This window comes from Hypanus sabinus, chromosome 2, assembly GCF_030144855.1.
Source record: "Hypanus sabinus isolate sHypSab1 chromosome 2, sHypSab1.hap1, whole genome shotgun sequence".
Classification (NCBI taxonomy): domain Eukaryota; kingdom Metazoa; phylum Chordata; class Chondrichthyes; order Myliobatiformes; family Dasyatidae; genus Hypanus; species Hypanus sabinus.
The window spans coordinates 161654908-161676396 of record NC_082707.1 but is presented as its reverse complement, the minus strand read 5'-3'; the positions used below and the strand labels follow the sequence as shown (position 1 = coordinate 161676396).

The 21489-nt window shown below is 41.1% G+C and overlaps 1 long non-coding RNA gene across 1 annotated transcript; it reads left to right on the top strand.

Annotated features, from left to right (window-relative positions):
• The first annotated feature begins 1010 nt into the window (after positions 1-1010).
• LOC132385851 (uncharacterized) lies at positions 1011-21439 on the top strand. Its single transcript, XR_009509315.1, has 3 exons — positions 1011-1142; positions 19957-20050; positions 21358-21439. It is a non-coding gene; the product is annotated as an uncharacterized LOC132385851 (long non-coding RNA).
• The last annotated feature ends 50 nt before the right edge of the window (positions 21440-21489 follow it).

Here is a 21489-nt window from a genome sequence, read left to right as displayed (position 1 = left end):
TGATCATCTACTATCAATACCCGGTTCCTGCCTTGTCCCCATATCCCTTGATTCCCCTATCCATAAGATACCTATCTAACTCCTTCTTGCTTAAGGTAAGGAACCCTTAGGAAGTTTTGATCGCAGTATGATAGAATTCACCCTACAATCTGAGGGGGAAAGGCTGATGTTAATATATCAGTATTACAGTCAAGTATTACAAAGGTACGAGAGGGAAGCAGGCCAAGGTTGATTTGAAGGGGACACTAGCAGGGATGGACTCCAGCAATGCCTAGAGTTTTGGGGGGGGGGCGGTATTTGGAAGGCTCAGGATAAAAACATCCTAAAGAAGTATTCTAAATGTTATTTTACAGATTTTTGCAGTGGCAAGGGTAAAGAATGCTGCACTCCCCACTGTTTAGTGCATTGTTCCAGGTTCTACCAGTGAACAAGGCTAGCTGGTCACCTACCAACAGCACCCCAGTTTATTAAGCTCTTACAGGTATCAGATTAACAATGCACTGGTTCCAATCAATCTACATGACAGACTTGTTAAGGTGAGCCCTGAACAAGGCGTATAACTAGCTGCTAAACCGAGACCAAAATAATCCTGTTTACTTCTTCTGAAGTGAGATAACCATTAAGTGACTGTAAGACATCATAATGGAAAGCCAAGGAAAGGCGTTAGTTCTTTAGATTCTTACAACAATAATTCCAACATTGTTTTTGCGACTTATGGTTATATAAAAGAGGACCACAGACAGAACCTCACCTATGGTGCTCTTCCATTCTGTTATATAATTGCACTGGTCACTAATGTAGTTTAGGTTTCTGGCTCAACTGTGTGTTTACGTGAATGGATTGGTGCCAAGATCTGATCTGAAGTCCTTGAAAAGACTTCTGTAAAAATCACTATGCCATAGTAATAGTGCAGTTTCCATAGCAATGAGAGTTGCAGCCAATTTGCAGAGCAATATTCTGACATTAAAGCAACATTAATTCTGCAGCTCCTATCAAGCTGTGATTGTTCACTCCCACCTAACATGGAGCCTGTGACCAGCGTGAATGTGAAAAATGGATAAAGGGAAGGAAAAGATGACTTCAGTGGAGCAGTTTCAAGACGTAACTAAGATGTGATTCCCTATGAGAAAATGAATCTCAAGGTAGTATATGCAACATATACGTACTTTGATAATAAATCTACTTTGAACTTTGTTTATCATGTTACTTAGAGGCAATCGTGATACCTCATGAGTGGTGATGTGGCTCACTCAAGGTGGAAAGAAGGCTTTTACACAGTCGTATTGCATATTATAAGTAATATTCCTAGATAAAATATATATTTATAAATAGATTTAGATTGGTAAGAAGATTTTAAATCCTACATTTGTATTGGATGACATTAATTAAAAACATTGCCTCATCTATAATTGAGGATATTGGATAATCAATCCTGTAATTCTGTCTGCTGGGAGCAGATGGATGCCCCTTGCTTCGACAGTCTGAGGTACCCACCTGCTTAAAGCAGACTTCACTTATACAGGCGCATAAGAACATGGCAACCTGTCATCATGACTATTGCCCAGTAGCCCTTACATCTAGAGTGATGAAATATTTTGAGAGGTTGGTGATGAAACATATCAATGCCTAACTGAGAGGTGATTTGGATCTGCTCCTTTTTGCCTCCTGGACCACCAGATCAACAGTAGATGCCATTTCAAGAGCTCCTCACTCAACCCTGGAACATGTGGACAGCAAAGAGTCATACATCAGGATGCTCCTTATTGACTACAGCTCTGCATTCAGTACTATCATCCCCTCAAAACTAAGCTTCACGACTTTGACCTCAATACCTCCTTGTGCAAATAAATCTTTGATCTCCTCACTTGCAGACCCCAGTCAGTTTGGATTGGCAATAACATCTCTTTCACAACGTCCTTCAGCACAGATGCACCACAAGACTGTGTTTTGCCCCCTGCTCTACTCGCTTTATACTTATGACTGTGTGGCTAAACACAGCTCCAGTGCCATATTCGTTTGCTGATGATCCACTGTTGTCGGCAGAATCAAAGGTGGTGATGAATCAACATATAGACAGGAGATTGAAAATCTACTGAATGGTGCCATAACAACAACCTCTTTCTCAATGTCAGCAAGATCAAGGAGTTGATTATTGACGTTAGGAGAAGGAACCAGGGGGCTATGAGTCAGTCCCCATCAGAGGATCTGAGGTGGAGAGGGTCAGCAGCTTTAAATTCCTCTGTTATCATTTCAGAGGACATGTCCTGGGCCCAACACAAGTGTAATTATGAAGAAGGCACAACAGTGCCTCTACTTCCTTCTGAGCTTGGGAAGATTCAGGATGTCATCTAAAACACTGACAAACTTTTATAGATGTGTGGTGAAGAGTATATTGACTGGTTGCATCACAGCTTGGTATGGACACACCAATGCCCTTGAATAGAAAATCCTATAAAATCCTACAAAAAGTAGCCCAGTCCACCAAGGGTAAAGCCCTCCCTACTATTGAGACCATCTACATAGTGCATTATTGCAGGAAGTCAGCATCCATTATCAGTAACCCCTACCACTCAAGTCATTCTCCCTTCCTGTTCCTGCCTTTGGGGAGAAGATACAGGAGCCACAGGACTCACACCAACAGGTTCAGGAACAATTGTTGCCCCTCAATCATCAGGTTCCTTATTGTGGTTCTTATTCTGTTATGTATAGAATAATAGTATAATAGGATAATCTTAGTGTTGTATATAGTGACATATAAGATATTTGATAATAAGTTTACTTTGTACTTTGAACTTTGCTCAGATGCATAGACTAGTGACAAATCATTGTGTTTGCTGATGACATGCTCAACTATTCCATGAAGAAAGCAGCTGAAATAAGAAGATTTGCTTGACCGAATATTTGATATGTGCACTCCTGAATAAGCAGATGGAAACTTTCTGAGACTCTGAGGTGACGAAAGAAAATGGAGAATTTTCTTGACATGAACACATCAGAAACTGATTTACCCCTACCACTCAAGTCAACTGATTTACCTCATTGGATAAAATAGAACATCTCCATATAATCTAAAAGAAAGCAGAGGTTTTATATAGACAAGTTAACAATTACATAACCACATCATTGATGGAAATAGACAATAGACAATAGACAATAGGTGCAGAAGTAGACCATTCGGCCCTTCCAGTCTGCACCGCCATTCTGAGATCATGGCTGATCATTCACTATCAATACCCAGTCCCTGATTCCCCTATCCATCAGATATCTATCCAGCTCCTTCTTGAAAGCATCCAGAGAATTGGCCTCCACCGTCTTCCGAGGCAGTGCATTCCACACCTCCACAACTCTCTGGGAGAAGAAGCTCTTCCTCAACTCTGTTTTAAATAACTGACCTCTTATTCTCAATCCATGCCCTCTGGTACTGGACTCTCCCAACATCTGGAACATATTTCCTGCCTCAATCCTATCAAATCCTTTAATTATCTTAAACGTTTCAATCAGATCCCCTCTCAATCTCCTCAATTCCAGCGTGTACAAGCCCAATCTCTCCAATCTCTCTGCGTAAGACAGCCCTGCCATCCCAGGAATCAACCTAGTGAATCTACGCTGCACTTCCTCAATTGCCAGAATGTCCTTCCTTAAACCTGGAGACCAAAACTGTACACAATATTCCAGGTGTGGTCTCACCAGGGCCCTGTACAAATGCAAAAGAACATCCTTGCTCTTGTATTCAATTCCCCTTGTAACAAAGGCCAACATTCCATTTGCCCTCTTCACTGCCTGTTGCACTTGCTCATTCACCTTCATTGACTGGTGAACTAGGACTCCCAGGTCTCTTTGCATTTCTCCCTTACCTAACTCTACACCATTCAGACAATACTCTGCCCTCTTGTTCCTGCTTCCAAAGTGGATAACTTCACATTTATTCACATTGAATGACATCTGCCAAGTATCTGCCCACTCACTCAGCCTATCCAAGTCTCCCTGTATTCTCCTAACGTCCTCTTTGCATGTCACACTGCCACCCAGTTTAGTATCGTCAGCAAACTTGCTGATATAGTTTTCAATGCCCTCATCTAAATCATTGACATAAATCGTAAAGAGCTGTGGTCCCAATACAGAGCCCTGTGGTACCCCACTAGTCACCTCCAGCCAGTCTGAGAAACACCCATTCACTGCTACCCTTTGTTTTCTATCTGCCAACCAGTTTTCTATCCATGTTGAAACCCTGCCCCCAATGCCATGAGCTCTGATTTTACTCACCAATCTCCTATGTGGCACCTTATTGAATGCCTTCTGAAAATCTAGGTACACAACATCTACTGGCTTACCCTCGTCTAACATCCTTGTTACACCCTCAAAAAACTCCAACAGATTAGTCAAGCTGTTTTACTTTCCTGATTCCATGTTGTTTTTATGAATTAATTGTACTTTATAATCGGCGGGGAATCAAAGTATCGCCTACACCCTCCAATCCAACTCCATATGGATATGAATAATGCATGAATGATGCAACCTCGGTGAATAATACAAGTTTAAAAATAACTTTACAATAGTTACATAACTTCTGAAATTGTCGAGGCAATTAACTGTTCAAAATTCTCCAAGTGCTGTTCAGGTATGTACTTATTATCTATTCTCTCTAGCGTTTTGTGAATTGCATTGCATTTTACTCCTTGCTCCAATAATCACAATTTTCTGTGAAATCTTTTATGGCTGTATTTTCTCTCTATTTGGCAATATTTTTGTCCTATTACCCAAGAGAAATTCTGCAGTTGCCTTGGAATTATCAGTGAAGTGTACAGTAATGTTGCTTTACATGATTACAAGCTTGTCATAGGATGAGTTGGAGTAAGAATGATGCTTAGCGATCAATTATTTTATTTTCATTCTTATTGCTCTATGTGTTCCATTTTGTTGCATTTTATGTTGTTCTGCTGAGCATTGTGGGTATGCTATGTTGGTGCCAGAATGCGTGGTGACGCTTGTAGGCTGCCCACAGCACATCCTTATGCTGTGCTGGTTGTTACTGCAAACGACACATTTCACTCCACTTTAATGAACAAGTGATAAATAAATTAATCTACATCTGTACATCTTCTCTGAGAGAGCATATCTCAGATAAAAGGAAGGGTCTTCTAGGCATCTGCTCCCTCAGTACGGTTCAAATTGACGTGCTCAAGTCTTTTGCGCAGGACAGGAACTTAAAATCTGCTGACTTGTGGGTGAGAGCGCCTCTCACTGAAACAGGAAGGCTAAACATATAGCTGACAATCACTTAATGTCAGATGTTGCCGAAATAGTCCTTCTGTCTATATTTCCCATTCTTGTGACAGTTAACAGACTTTACCGGCCTGAATAAGAGAAGGAATCCTATGGCTGAAGAAAGACACTCAGCCCTTAAAACATCCCTGAAAGTTTTGACAACTGTTAAAGCCCCACCTTAATTATTTACATTTTAAAACTTTAAAAATAGTTAATTGAAACACCTAAAACTAGAGAGAAATAATCAAAACTATGAACCTGAACTCAAATAATTAAGAAAAAGGATGATACCACCTTCTTTGCCTCCAATACCTTGGTCCAATAATCCCATTAGAATCAAAAAAGTCTTGGATCCTGCATTATTCAACCTGACAAAGAATCCAAGAGGCAAAAATTCTACTGCAGCAGTTACAGCTCTACATTTTCCATCAGCAAGTCTAGGAGTTTTGCATGAAGTCCTTCACTTACTGTTATTTAAATATCAAAATGGTGGTGCATCCAACAAGATCCAGCCAATATTTCAAACAGGTTAATGTGTCCTTTCAAATGGAGGCACACATGAGATGCTGAAGATTATGGTAAACATTCAGATGCAATACACTTATGATAAAATTCAAAGGTTTCAAAGAATTCAAATCATTTATTAACATAGAATGTGTACATTAAACAACCTTGAGATTTGTTTGCTTACATCAGCCATAAGGGAAGAAACCCGAAAGAACCCAATTTAAAAAAAAGACCAACACCCAATGTACAGAGAAAGAGAAAAAATCCACAAAACATGCAAACAATGAAAGCAGGCAACAGCATTTTGAACCACATTTGAGTCCATGAGCCTGGAGCAGCGAGTGGGCCCATAGCCTCAGTATGGTTTTCATTTTATGATGTTTTAATGTATTTCAACTGAGTGAATAGATACACACTTAGCTTATCTAGTGGAAATGAAATCTGAATTTATTTAGATAGATGGTTGGCAGTATTAGCCATTCATGAGAAACACGTTGATTAGCAAATCCAATTGTTGTTCATGGAGCTGGTCATCTCCTGCTGATAGAATCAACCATTTCAATTATGGAATAATGAGTGGATAAATACTGATTTTTATTTAAGGACAACTGATTGAAAATATTGTGAGGAATGTTTTTAATTTAATTTAGTGGAAATAAATACCAAATAATAAGTTGTCCTTCATAAATTAACTTGATTCAGCCATTTCACCAAGGATGATTATGTTCTTTTTCATATATACAATATAAATAAATGGTTGCAAATAGTGACACACCTGTTATTCCACAGTATAAAGTGTTAAGTGCGCAGTTTTTGTTTTCCATATAGTGATGATTTTGAATGGGATAATACCCTATGGCAAGTGAGTCCATTCTTGTACAGCATTAATTGGTATTAATGACATATACTGTAAATTGATATATGAACCTACAACCTTACTTGTAAGGATGGGGAAGCAAAACTTTTATCTCTCATTATTAATACAGTAGAATGAAAACATAGAAACTTATAAAACCTACAGCACAATACAGGCCCTCCAGCCCACAATACTTTGCTGAACATGTACTTACCTTAGAACTTATAGCCTACCTATAGCCCTCATTTTTCTAAGCTCCATGTACCTATCCAGGAGTCTCTTAAAAGACCCTATCATATCCACCTCCACCACTGTCGCCGGCAGCCCATTCCACGCACTCACCACTCTCTGTGTAAAAAAAAACAACTTACCCCTGTCATCTCCTCTGTACCTGCTTCCAAGCACCTTAAAACTGTGCCATCTTGTGCTAGCCATTTCAGCACTGGGGAAAAGCCTCTGACTATCCACATGATCAATGCCTCCATCACTTCATATTAACTCAGACAAATGATTTTATTATAGCACCAGGTGTAGTTACCCAGGATATTGAACCCCAGAGAACAATCTCACTTAATGTAGCTTTTTCCTGTAAATCTTTCATTCCTGGTATCTGTTATAAATATCTTCAAAGCACTTTCCAATCTTAATAACAAGATGCTGGAAACCTTGTCATGCCAAGTTATCATAATCTTCTAAGAAAGCCGAGGCTCTGCCATGCTTTCTTTGTAATTGCTCCTATGAACTGGTCCCAGGAAAGGTCCTTTGAAATGTTAAGACTGAGGAATTTAAAATTGCTGATCCTCTCCACCTTTAGGTTCCCAATGAGAATGGCTCATGGACTTCCAGTTTCTTCCTCTTATAGTCCATAATAAGGCTCCTTGGTCTTACTGACATTGAGTAACTGATTGTGACACCACTCAGCCAGATTTTCAATCTTCTTCCTATATGCCATCAATTCCATCATCTAAATCATTGACATAGAATGGATAAAGAATTGATCCCAACAGAGACACCAGTGGAAAACCACTAGACACCAACAGCCAACCAGAAAAGGCTCCCTTTATTCCCATTCTTGGCCGCCTGCTAATCAGCCACTGCTTTATCCATGCTAGAATCTTTCCTGTAATACCATGGGCTTGTAGCTTGTTAGCCAGCCTCATGTGTGCCAAAGGCCTTCTGAAAATCCAAGTTTACATCATTAACTGATTCTTACTTTGTCTATCCTTGTTATTTTTTCAAAGAATTCCAACAGATTTGTCAGGCAAGATTTTCCCTTGAGGAAACCATGTTGACTTTTATCACGTGCCTCCAAGTACCCTGTGACCTCATCCTTAATAATCAATGTCAACATCTTCCCAACCACTGAGTTCAGACTAACCAGTCTATAATTCCCTTTCTTCTGCCTCTCTCCCTCCTTGAAGAGTTGAGTGACATTTGCAATTTTCCAGTCTTCCAGAACCATTCCATATCTCGTGATTCTTGAAAGATCATTACCAATGCCGCTTGATCTCTGCAGCCACCTCTTTCAGAACTCTGGGGTGTACACCGTCTGGTTCAGGTGACTTACCAATCTTCAGACCTTTCAGTTTCTCAGGAACCTTCTCTCTAGTTTTGGTAACTTCACACACTCCATGCCCCCGTCACCTGGAACTTCCACCATTTTGCTAGTGTCTTCCACACCTAACATAAAATGCTTATTCAGTTCTTCCAGCATCTTGTTGTTCCCTCATTGCTACCTCTCCAGCAATCTGATATTCACTATTGCCTACACTTTATGCGTCTGATAAAAACCTTTACTGTCCTCTTTAATATTATTGGCTGGCTTACTTTCATATTTCATCTTTACTTTCTTAATGACTTTTTAAGTTGCCTTCTGTTAGTTTTTAAAAGCTTTCCATTCCTCTAAATTCCCACTAATTTTTGTTCTATTAGATGCCCTCCTTTTGGCTTTTATGTTGGCTTTGACCTCTCTTGTTAGCCATGGTTCTGTCATCTTTCCTTTAGAATACTTCTTCCTTTTTGAGATGTATATATCCTGTGCCTTCCGAATTGCTTCCAGAAATGTCAGCCATTGCTGCTCTGCCATTATCCTTGCCAGTGTTCTTTTTCAATCAATTCTGGACAACTCCTCCCTCATGCCTCTGTAATCCCCTTTCCTCCACTGTAGCACTGACACATTTGACTTTTGCTTCTCCTCAAATTTCAGGGTGAATTCAAAGGTTCAAAGGTCAAATTTAATGTCAGAGAAATGTATACAATATACATCCTGAAATGTCTGTTCTTTGCTAAACATCCAGGAAAACGGACAAGTACCCCAAAGAATGAATGGCAGTTAAACGTGACAACCCCGAAGTCCCCCCCAGCTCCCCCCTCCCGCGCATAAGTGGCAGTGAGCAGCAATCCCCCCTCCCCCCACCAGAAAAAAACGCGCATTGGTACTATCGCCAAGCCCAAGTGTGCGCTAAGCGATAACAAAGACACAGTCCAAAGTTACCCGAAAAGCTCTGCATTTCATCCCATAACAAAAGACTTTCCGGCCTCCCTGATGACACACGAGACTCTGGCCGTGACACCGACCCTTGATCCGCCCCTCTCCAGAGCCTTGAGATCTTAGATTTCCGAACACGATCATGATTCTCAGGCCAAACCCTCGTCATGTCGAATAGTGGCCAGTCATGGAACCCCGAGAACGGGTCCCATTCCTGCAAAGAACCGAAGTCTGCATGTAACTCCATGTCAGGGTCTTCAAAAGAACCCTGAACGGAAAAACTAAAGATACTAAAGGCAGAAATAGAGCTGTTTCCAAAGGTGCAAGCAAAGGAGTCACCGTTAGAGGCCATCAACCCTCCTAAACTCCATTATGATCACTTTCCCCTAAGGGTTCTTTTACCTTAAGCTTTCTAATCAATTCTGGTTTATTGCACAGCATCCAATTCAGAATAGTTGATCCCCTAGTGGGCTCAACCACAAGCTGCTGTAATAGGCCATCTCACAGGCACTCTAGAAATTCCCCCTCCTGTAATCCAGCAGCAATCTGATTTTCCCAATCTAACTGGACATTGAATTCCCCCATGATTATCGTAACATTGCCCTTTTGGCATGCACTTTCTATCTCCCATTGGAATTGCAGGCCATATCTATTGCAAGAAAAAGAGCTTTGACCAGTGACCAGTCAGTGTTTGGGGTTGATTAGCAAGGGCAAATTAAAGGAAGGCAGGGGGAAGCACATCGACTGTTTGAGTGGATAGAGTCAGAATGCAGATCTTGAAGCTTTAGCTCTTCGAGGCTTCTGTGAAGAGAGGCTTTCATCAGAAAAATCAAAGAAAAGTTCTGTGTTAATATTCTTTCCCCCATCCCTTTTTTATATCTGCTCAGCTAGGACAGTAGATACGCCAGCTGGATGCTCCTTCTTCAGGGCCCGGGAAGGCAGGGAGACCTCCAGTGTCCCTGATGACTACAACTGTGAGAAGTGCATCCAGCTGCAGCTTCTCACAATCCGTGCCAGGGAGTTACAGCTGGAGCTGGATGAATGCCGGATCATTCAGATCATAAATGCAATGCTTTCTTTCTTTGAAGTGAGGCTTAGCTCTCCCCACTGAGTCTTCAGTGCTTTCCACACTGCAGTGCATCCTTGCTGTTGGATACCAACTTGAAACTGATTCGGGATCCACTGACACCAAAGGGTGCAGACTTTTAATCCTGAGGATCCAAATTTTATCGGCATTGTTTTAACGTAGGGCAAAGTCGAAACAATTGAGGTTTGGAGTATAACATAGTGATTGGGCACAGCCTGTGGCGCAAATGGAAATGGTAAGTGGACTTGACAGACCAGAAAGCCTTTCTTCAATCAACTAATTCATTGGTGTCCATCTGAGCAGATGGATATTGTGCAGTGTGAATATACAGTAAGAGCCGATAACCAGTTTGTACTTTATTGTATGTGAGTGAATTGACCCAGTATATCAGTTAAGCTTAAACACTATCTAGGCAAAAGTCCAAAAATATTGCTAACTCTTGCCTCAAGGTTGCAAATAAGTCACACACGATGTATTTGTTCTTGAGAAACCAGAGTACAGATTTCATTCTCTGGTAAGAGTTATGTGAGATTCATGGGGATAATGGCTTCAGGGAGGTGCAGGGAATGAAAACCGCGGGAAATTTTACTCTTAGATTTTGTCTTCATGTACCGCCTTTCATTTGACCTGGTTTGAAGAGTCAGCCGGATGTTGCTTGAGGGAAAAGTCACCCTGAGTAGCAGGAAACTATTACCATTACCTTCTGGAACGTTTATGACAGTCAGACCATGATTAGGGAGAATACCTGGAGAGAATTGTGATCTGGGGTTAAGAAAGGACATTCTGCTAGAGGAGGGAAATTTTTTTTTTTCCTGGGGTCTCAAGGAGCATTCTACATTGCTTTCAAAGTCTAACCGATGTTGCAGGATAAAGCAGGTTTAGGTGTAGTTATGCAAATATCTTACCAACCAGAGATCGAGACTCAGGATCCCAAGGCATGGGATCAAATTCTACCATGGTAGTTGCGGGTATTTCCATTTAATTAATCAAATAAATCTGAAATATAAAAAAGGTGTTCGTATTAACCATAAAACTACTAGATTGTTGAAATATACCTAATTTATTAATATCCTAAAAGAAATTATACCTATTACCCATGTGGTTGTGTCTTAAGTCTCTCTACAGTTCAGTAGCCCCTAGATGAGTACTGCATCTGACTCGTTTTCAGACCAGGGAATAGATCTGGAAGTACAATGGAGCTTTAAGTTAAGAAAGTAGAGGATGGGTCCTAGTGGAGCAGAACGTGGAATCCCAAAGAGCAAGGGCAAAGAAATGGTGCAGGAAAAAGATTGGGGCCTGGATAATCCAATTGTTTCAGGGAAGTACAGAGTTTCAAATCAAAAGAGTACATTGATGCACAGGGTTCTGGTAAGAAAAAAATGATAATAGGGCCAATAGGACCAAAAAAAAAATAAAATGCCTATGAACATTGAAAAGGTGCAGAATATCCAAGGATGAATAGAAGGGAAAGGTGCTCTTAGTAAAGGATGAAATCAGATCAAAAGTTGAAAAGAATATTCATTTAGAAAGTCATGATCTGGATTTAGTCTGGATCGAGGTAAGAAGCCCAAAGGAGCAGAACAGACTTGTGGTTGTCTTATTGTCACTCAGTGGCCACTTTACTAGGTATACCTGCTCATTGATGTGTTAACACATTCGGATATGGTCTAACTTCGGGGAGCATTTATTGCTTATCTTTTCCTTTAAATTCTTCAGCAGTTCTCATTAAAGTCATATGAGAGAGAGAGAGACTGAAGCACATCAACAGTTCACTGACTTTAATGAGAACTGCTGCGGAACTTATAGGAAAAGATAAGCAATAAATGTTAGGCCAATAGGGCCATTAATTAAAGCTGTCAAGCAGAAAGTTAATGCCATCACTGTGGCTGGAAACTATAACTAATACAAAATGAATACTACTCCTTGCCAGCACCTGTTGTAACAATAGTTTGCTTTCCTAGACGAGGATGAGGTTAAGCAAAAAGTGTAAAGGTTGCTGTAATTTTGGAATGAAAAGAAGGGAGTTAAATACCACCATGACGGAACACTAATTAGCTGGAACGTGCACCCTCATGAGCGTGATTGTTCAGCCTGTTTCTCACCCTGCCTGTGCCCATGTGTAGACCTTGCAGTAGAGTCCATGTTTGTGACATTAGGCAAATATCTTTAGAATTCCTTAGAAGTTTATGAAGTTTTGAAATGACATGTAATACTTTGACAAACTTCTAGAGATATGTGGTGGGGAGTACATTGACTGGTGGCATCACAGTATGGAATGGAAATGCCAATGCCAACGCCCTTGAATGGAAAATTCTATAAAAAGTAGTGGATATTGACCAGTCCATCAGATGGAAAGACCTATCCACCACTGAACACATCTTATGGAGCGTTGCTGCAGGAAAGCAGCATCCATCATCAGGGACTCCTTCCACCCAAGACATGCTCTCTTCTTGCTGCTGCCATCAGGTACAAGGCACAGGAGTCTCAGGACTCACACAACCAAATTCAGGAACAAGTATTACCCCTCAAACAACAGGCACTTAAACCATTATTCAACTCCACTTGCCCTATTATTGAAATGTTCCCACAACCTGTGGACTCATTTTCAAGGACTCTTCAACTCATGTTCTCGATATTTATTGTTTATTTATTTATTATTTTTTCTTTTGTATTTGCACAGTTTGTTGTCTTTTGCACATTGGTTGTTTGTCCGTCCTGTTGGGTATGGTCTTTCATTGATTTACTGAGTATGCCTGCAAGAAAATATCTTCCTTGATAATAAATTTACTTTGACTTTGAACTTTGATATATAATCAGCTAATTATGTGGCAGCAACTCAATGCATAAAAACACACAGACATTGTCAAGAGGTTCAGTTTTTGTTCTGATCAAACATCAGAATGGGGAAGAACTGACATTTAAATCACTTTAATGGTAAAATAATTGCTAAGACCAAACAGGGTGTTTTGAGTATCTCAGAAAGAGTGAATCTCCAGGGATGAAATCACATCTGAAGAAAAAAAAGATGTTGAGACAAGATCTTTCAATGAATCGTTTCAAGAGACATTATTATCATAGTACGTATATATCACCATATAGCACCCTGAGATTATTTTCTAGTAGGCATTCATAATAGAACAAAGAAATGCAATAGGATCAATGCAAAGCCACACCCAGAGACTGACAAACAACCAATGTGCAAAAGAAGGTAACTGTGTAAATCAATCAATAAATAGATATGTAAGTGGCCAGATAGACAGACACTTAAATAAATAAATAATACTGAGAACATGAGGTGTAGAGTCCTAGGAAGTGAGTCTATAGTTTGTGGAATAAGTTCAGTGTTGACATGAGTGAAGTTATCCATACTGCTTCATGAATCTGATGGTTGAAGGGTAATACTACACGGGAGTTTATCACTGAGAGAGAGCAAATTCAGCTACTTGGCTATTCTTGGGTTAGGTTAGGCAAAATTAGTTAGCTGCCATCTGCTAGCAAGTTTGTCGGGCATACTGCATATTGCATTTGATTAAAGAAAAACTAGCAGATTCCTGGTCAGGGGAAGAAATCCCTCCAGAGAATGAGCTCCATCTGACAATGTCTGTTAAACGTGGGTGCGGGGTGAGGTGTAAGGCGCTCCTTCCCTCCGCTAGCCTGCAGGTCAACAATGCGTAAGTGTAGCACCTGCGTAGCCCCATTCAGGGTCACACAAAGTCATGGAAGCAGGGGTGGATGGTCATATGAGCAGCTGTTGCATATCACAAGTCCTATATTCAAGCACTGACGCCAGGCAGACAATCGCTGAAAAGTATAGATATTGGCTGGCCCACCGTCTTGTAAAGACACTGGCCAGAAGGAGGCACAGACAAACCACTTCTGGAGAAAAAGTTGCCACGAACAAGGATGTTGCCTGGATTGGGGAGCATGCCTTATTAGAATAGGTTGCGTGAACTCGGCCTTTTCTCCTTGGAATGATGGAGGATGAGAGGCGACCTGATAGAGGTGTTCAATATAATGAGAGGAATTGATCATGTGGATAGTTGGAGGCTTCTTCCCAGGGCCGAAATAGCTAGCATGAGTGGGCGCAGTTTTAAGGTGCTTGGAAGTAGGTACAGAGCAGATGTCAGGGGTAGGTTTTTTATGCAGAGACTGGTGAGTGCATGGAATGGGCTGTCGGCAGTGGCGGTGGAGGTGGAAACGATAGGATCTTTTAAGAGACTCCAGGATGGCTACATGGAGCTTAGAAAAATAGAGGGCTATGGGTAAAGCCTAGGTAGTTCTAAGGTAGGGACATGTTCAGCACAGCTTTGTGGGCCGAAGGACCTGTATTGTGCTGTAGGTTTTCTATTTTTGTAATGATCATGGTCAAGACCATAATCGCCCATGTCATACAACACGGCACATAATGATGATGACAAGGAAGTCTTTTAAACATTTAATATGTACTTGGAATAAGATTAACAATGAAAGAAAGTTATGAAGTTCATTCACTCCATTTAATTTATATTGCATGTTAACTTCCAAAAAATAAATAAAGAAACAAGAATTTTCAAGTTGCCAGTATCAGAATGTGAATTTCTACCCTTCAAATTTCCACCGATATCAAGGTGGGGTAGTTTTTAATGTTGAAACTCATTGGAATATATTTCAATCACTGTGTCAAAATAAACTGATGGATGCATGTGCTAATCTTTTATCAGTGGGGATGAAGTGCACACGGTGTAATTTTGAAGCCAGGGAAAGCATTGTTCTGTTCCTGCAATGGCTTAGACAATAGAACAATGCACTTTAGATGGGACTGGGATTTCACATTATTGTTTTGAAGGGAATAAAACCCTCCACAGGATCTGAATTCATTTTATTATCTTGCTAATCTATTTGCAATTTAAAGCAAATCTATTTGAAATTCAAATGCTGCATATTGCTTGAAGTTAGTGGAGAAATATAGATATTGCTAACCAGCTGAAATAACACAGTTGTTGAGGCAAATTGGACTCTGACTAACGCTGTCCAATGCTGATTATTTTTGGTTTCTGTAATCCTCCCCTCCAATCCCCATGGTTATGACGTCTGTGCATGGCTTACATAAAACTGCTGCACACATACATGAGGTATGTGCTTGTGCGTAAACCAATAAATTACCAGGGAAGGAAAGTGACAACTGAATAAAAATTACAAGAGCAGATGGTTTCCTGGAAGGATGCAGTAGCCAGTCTGTGTGGGAGTTGCAAAGGGGAATGTGTTATGTAGAGAGTGAGATTTGCTCAGCAGCCGACTGCTGTATATATTAGTGTACATTTTAAACAGCTAGAAAGCTAACTCAATGTGTCTGATTTTGCTAGGAAATTTAATATTGTAGATATATAGTGGAGTAAGAATACTAGTTCTTGTTTGAATTTAGTATTAATTTACTTGGCAGAAAAATAATTAATCTATTGAACATGAAAGCTGCTTAATAGCCATCACATTATGTTTGTATTGATTAGAACAGAAATTTTGGACAATAGAAATTACTTAGAAACAAGGAAGGATAGTGGCTTTCCATGATTCGTAAGAACCGCTTATCTCAAGAAGGTGATGAAGAATTATTATTTCCTGTTCTTTCTGGTCTCAACAAGACTAGTTTGTGGGCTACTTTAATAAGAATAAAGATGCACAAATGAGATTGCTACCAGAAGAACGTCAAACCAATTTAAGTTCCTAGTAGGTCAGGCTACTGTTGCAATCCCATACACAAATAAACAACACGGGGTGTGTTGGGCCAATTATCACATGATCACCAAGTAAAAATCAAGGGCTTGAACCTGCGTGCTGTCATGGCTTGCAATGTGAGGTCATACCACAGGGTAGTCCAAAGCCATGTCAATGATGCAATTTGAATTGCATCTGGTAAAGTTTAGGGTATAACTTTATTAAAATATTTGAAGTCAAGTTATACATTAATGAATAGAAGTGTAGCTGGAACGGCTGAGGGAAACTGTTAACTACATAATGCAAGTGATGTAATAGTCAAGATTGTCAAATTCTTCACTTAAAAGTTTCAAGAGACATTTTTATGATCAAAGTACTTATTTGGCACTATATACAACCCTGAGATTATTTTCTCATGGGCATTCACATTACAGCTCAAGAAGTACAATAGAATCAATGAAAAACGATGCACAAAGACAGAAAAGAAGGTAAACAGTGCAAGTACAAAAACAAAACAAAAGGTACACAAATAAATAGCAAATAAGTAATACTGAACATATGAATTGTAGGGTCTTTGAAAGCAAGTTTATAGCTTGTGAAATCAGATCAGTGTTGAGTGAAGTGAACCACTTTGGTTCAGGAGCTTAATGGTTGTATCATAATCCTGTTCCTGAACCTGGTGGTGAGGGTCCTAAGACTTCTTTACCTTCTTTCCAATGGCAGAAGCAAGAAGAGAGCATGGCCTGGATGGTGAGTGCTGTTGATGATGGAAGCATGGCCTGGATGGTGAGTGCTGTTGATGATGGAAGCATGGCCTGGATGGTGAGTGCTGTTGATGATGGAAGCATGGCCTGGATGGTGAGTGCTGTTGATGATGGAAGCATGGCCTGGATGGTGAGTGCTGTTGATGATGGAAGCATGGCCTGGATGGTGAGTGCTGTTGATGATGGAAGCATGGCCTGGATGGTGAGTGCTGTTGATGATGGAAGCATGGCCTGGATGGTGAGTGCTGTTGATGATGGAAGCATGGCCTGGATGGTGAGTGCTGTTGATGATGGAAGCATGGCCTGGATGGTGAGTGCTGTTGATGATGGAAGCATGGCCTGGATGGTGAGTGCTGTTGATGATGGAAGCATGGCCTGGATGGTGAGTGCTGTTGATGATGGAAGCATGGCCTGGATGGTGAGTGCTGTTGATGATGGAAGCATGGCCTGGATGGTGAGTGCTGTTGATGATGGAAGCATGGCCTGGATGGTGAGTGCTGTTGATGATGGAAGCATGGCCTGGATGGTGAGTGCTGTTGATGATGGAAGCATGGCCTGGATGGTGAGTGCTGTTGATGATGGAAGCATGGCCTGGATGGTGAGTGCTGTTGATGATGGAAGCATGGCCTGGATGGTGAGTGCCATTGATGATGGAAGCATGGCCTGGATGGTGAGTGCTGTTGATGATGGAAGCATGGCCTGGATGGTGAGTGCTGTTGATGATGGAAGCATGGCCTAGATGGTGAGTGCCATTGATGATGGAAGCATGGCCTGGATGGTGAGTGCCATTGATGATGGAAGCATGGCCTGGATGGTGAGTTCCATTGATGATGGAAGCATGGCCTGGATGGTGAGTGCCATTGATGGTGGAAGCATGGCCTGGATGGTGAGTGCCATTGATGGTGGAAGCATGGCCTGGATGGTGAGTGCCATTGATGGTGGAAGCATGGCCTGGATGGTGAGTGCCATTGATGATGGAAGCATGGCCTGGATGGTGAGTGCCATTGATGATGGAAGCATGGCCTGGATGGTGAGTGCTGTTGATGATGGAAGCATGGCCTGGATGGTGAGTGCTGTTGATGATGGAAGCATGGCCTGGATGGTGAGTGCTGTTGATGATGGAAGCATGGCCTGGATGGTGAGTGCTGTTGATGATGGAAGCATGGCCTGGATGGTGAGTGCTGTTGATGATGGAAGCATGGCCTGGATGGTTTATGGTGGCGTAAAAGCATATTCTTCGTTAATTGCAACTCCCGATCTCAGGCTCTGTTCAATGTAGGAAGACCATTTTCCTGGCCATGAGCCTCTGATTTGATCTTTGGTGAAAGTGTCACAACATCCCACAAACCATGATTCTTGTGGAAAATCCATCCCAAACATTGATGAAGATTCCACCTAAAACCTCCTAGTGGCATTGTTCAGTCCAGAAATGAGGACTGGGGCCTGGAATTCTGTCACCAGAAGCTGGTCTTCAAGAATGAGGAAGTGCTGTGGAAGAGGGATGTGGGGGGAGGAGGGTTTCTATACTGACTGGAGCCTGGAAAGTGGTAGGACTTTGAGCATTGTTTGGGGCCTAGAGAAATGGTTCAGTTGAACCTATCACCAGGTTGAATATTTTCCCATTAGTCTTGTAGATTAGTTTCATATCAGAGAGGAGCTGATCGGAGGCTGACGCAGCCTTATGGCAAAAAAAAAAGGGCAAAAGTGTTGGGCACGATATTGTTTTGCTTGATATTGAATCTGTTGTAAATCCATTGGTTAAGTTCATGCCTTATATACCCCAGTGAAGCAAACATGTGAAAAGAAAAGATATCTCGGGTATCTTCCCTGCCCTTTTCAATTCAAGGGTGAAAGGCCTTAATGATATAAAAAATGGCAGTAGATGGCGCTGCTGAGTGCCTCTCCCTTGGACAGTTGTGTGGTGAGATCACGTCCACAGTGCCTCCAGACAAACCCCTTCTGTAACTCTGGGAACAGCTCTTTAGGAGGAACCCTGCTGGCAGTTTTCTCTGTGGCAGCCACTCTGTAACTGAACGTCTTCTTTCTAACTCACAGTTACAGAGTTTCAAATCTTCCCCATCAAAATGTGAATGACGTTGTGGATTAATATGGCACTGATCTTCTGGTTTGAGATGGCACCGGTGATGCCCATTGACTACTCATTGGTGGAAAACAAAACAAGGAACCCAACTAAATACTTTATTACTAACACTATTACTGGTAAAATTTATGGTAAACAATCGCCGCAAACAATAGAGAGGTGGGTGGAGGCGTTGAAGAGTCGAGGGTTGAAGTGAGCGGGTATGAGGTGAAGCTGAGGTGAGGTCGAGACAGATTAGATGTGAGCGGAGGTGAGGCAAAGTCAGTTGAGTGGAAGCGAGGAAGAGTTGAGGCACGTCCACCTAAACCGAAAGTGAGGAAAGACCCAAGATCTGATTGATCTAAGCACCAGGTTGATTTAGAAACGTCGGATTTGGGGCAAAATGCGGTGGCGGTGTCCAGGCCCAGAGCATATGAAAGTGACAGGGCATGGGTCATAGAGCGAGGAACGACCCGATGCTTGGATGACTTAAATGCTGGACCAGATTTAAAAAGCAGCGTGTTGAGACCAAAAACAAGTCTCGGGCTGGTCCTGCTTGCTGTTCCACTATGTTTACTTGGCTCCATGCTGAAGAAGTGGCTGCTCCAGGCTTTGTGTCTGTGGACTCACCCTCATTCTCAGTGCTATTTTCTTATTCTTATTACTTGCATGATCTGTTTTATTTCTCTGCACATTAGGTGTCTGATTTTTTTTTTATGGGTTCTATTGGGTTTCTTTGTTTTGTGGCTGCCTGTAAGGAGACAAATCTCAAGGCTGTATGATGTATACATACTTTGATAATAATTGTACTTTGAACTTTGAACTTGTGATTGAAGTTTATCAATGATGGTGTTACAATTTCATTGTGGTTCCTGGGGCCTTCCCATTCTTTTGTAGGCATATTGTGGCGACCCATTTCCTGGCACATCCGAACCGGCTCACAATTAGATAGCCTACGGGGGTTTGCGAGCACAGAGCTTCGGAGCCTCTGCGCCATGGGGGGCAGGTTGAGGGAGGCTTAAAAGTGAGGCTGAGGATTTCGAATAGAGTTTTTTCCTTCGACTGCCGTTACCGACTCCGTGCCGTAATTTTAGTGCTGCGTGTAGCACACCGCTACACTATGTGTCAAGGCTAGTGCAAAAGCTGGATTCAATATTTTGCTCTAGAATGGAATAAAGGGCACTCACCCCAAGGCCATCTTTGTGTTCTCTACAACAGACAATGTCCTGACTCTCAGTGGTTGGGGATTTGGCGTTTGTGCTAGAAATGACTTTAATACCACTGAAGAATCTACACATCACAGATGGAAATAGTGAGTATGTGTTTGTCAGTATTTGTTTTTCACAGAACAAGTGAAATTTGATGAGTTCTATCACTCTTGCTGGAACCTTAGGCTCACCAGTGTAGCTCCTTCAAAGTGGACCTCAGTTGTCAAAAGGGAAGCTGTTATGTTCATTTTGTTCATGATGGGATACATGTTCCTGTAGGATACACTTTTTCCTGGAGGGATACTTAAGAAACATAAAAATTAAAAGGAGTAAGTCTCTCAAACCTTCGCTTCAATTCAACAGGACCATGCCTTTCCAGTGACCTTTCACCCCTTAGCTTACTAAGTGCCTATCTTTCCCTGCCTTAAAAGTAATCAAAATCTTTGCTTCAACTCCCCTTTGAAGTAAAATAGAGCTCCAAATACTTCAATCTTCTGATGTCATTTCATCTGAACTAAATGAGTGACACTTTACTTTAAAACAACAGCACCCAGTTGTAGTTTCTTGCACAAAAGGATACATATTCTCCACATAGACCCTCAAAACCCTCAGAATCTTGCAAGCTTCAATACATATTTTAAAGCTCTTGTAGATTGTTAGGATTGAACAGGACATACTATTATTTTTAAGCTAATTTTTTAATGTCTTAGCTTTTGGAAGTGAGTGACTGGCGGGGGTGGAATGTCTCATGCACTGACACATAATAAGTGTGTGTGATCTCCTTAGTGACAGAGTGGGAGATGTTACGTGGGAAGATTCTAATTAAGGGATCCTGCAGTAGATGTTTGATTGGCTGGCATTCTATGTCTGTGTTAACCGTGAAGTTGGACGTTTGCACCAGCATTTAGAATATATAGTCCCTTAATAAGAAGGTGAAGAAAAAAATTATCACTTCATTAGGTGAAAGTGTTTGATATTCTGAAGTAAGATGTGTTCCCGGAGTTTCTACTGCCCTAGATCTTAGTGTCATTTGCTGTTTGGAATATAGCATGCACATTTCACATATGTACCATGACTAAACTCAGAGTGGTTGTTAAAAAGGACAGCAAGTTTTGTTGTCCAAAGCTTTTAAGTTGTTTAAAAGTAAAGTGAAAATATTGCATAATTTAAAAATAACAGTAAAGCATTTGATCCAGATGGGTTTAATGAATACAGCATATATTTTTAAATGGGCTAAATTTGAAATAATTCCTAACAACAGGAAGCACCATGTATTGTTAAACAAAATGAAATTTTAATTTATAATTTCAGTTCAGATATTTCTGAGATGCATGCTCTGAATAGGACAGACTTTTCTGTGATGCTGGGGCATGTTTCCAAGCATGACTGGACTCCCGTGTACTTTTTGCAGTTCCGTGGCAGATGGAAAATTTTCTGGAACATGCTTCTGTTGAGCATTCACATTGTGTTTGGCTGTGAACCCTCCTGGTAGGAAATAGTTTTATTTTGTAAGCTCTTCAATAATGCCTGTGTATTATGATTA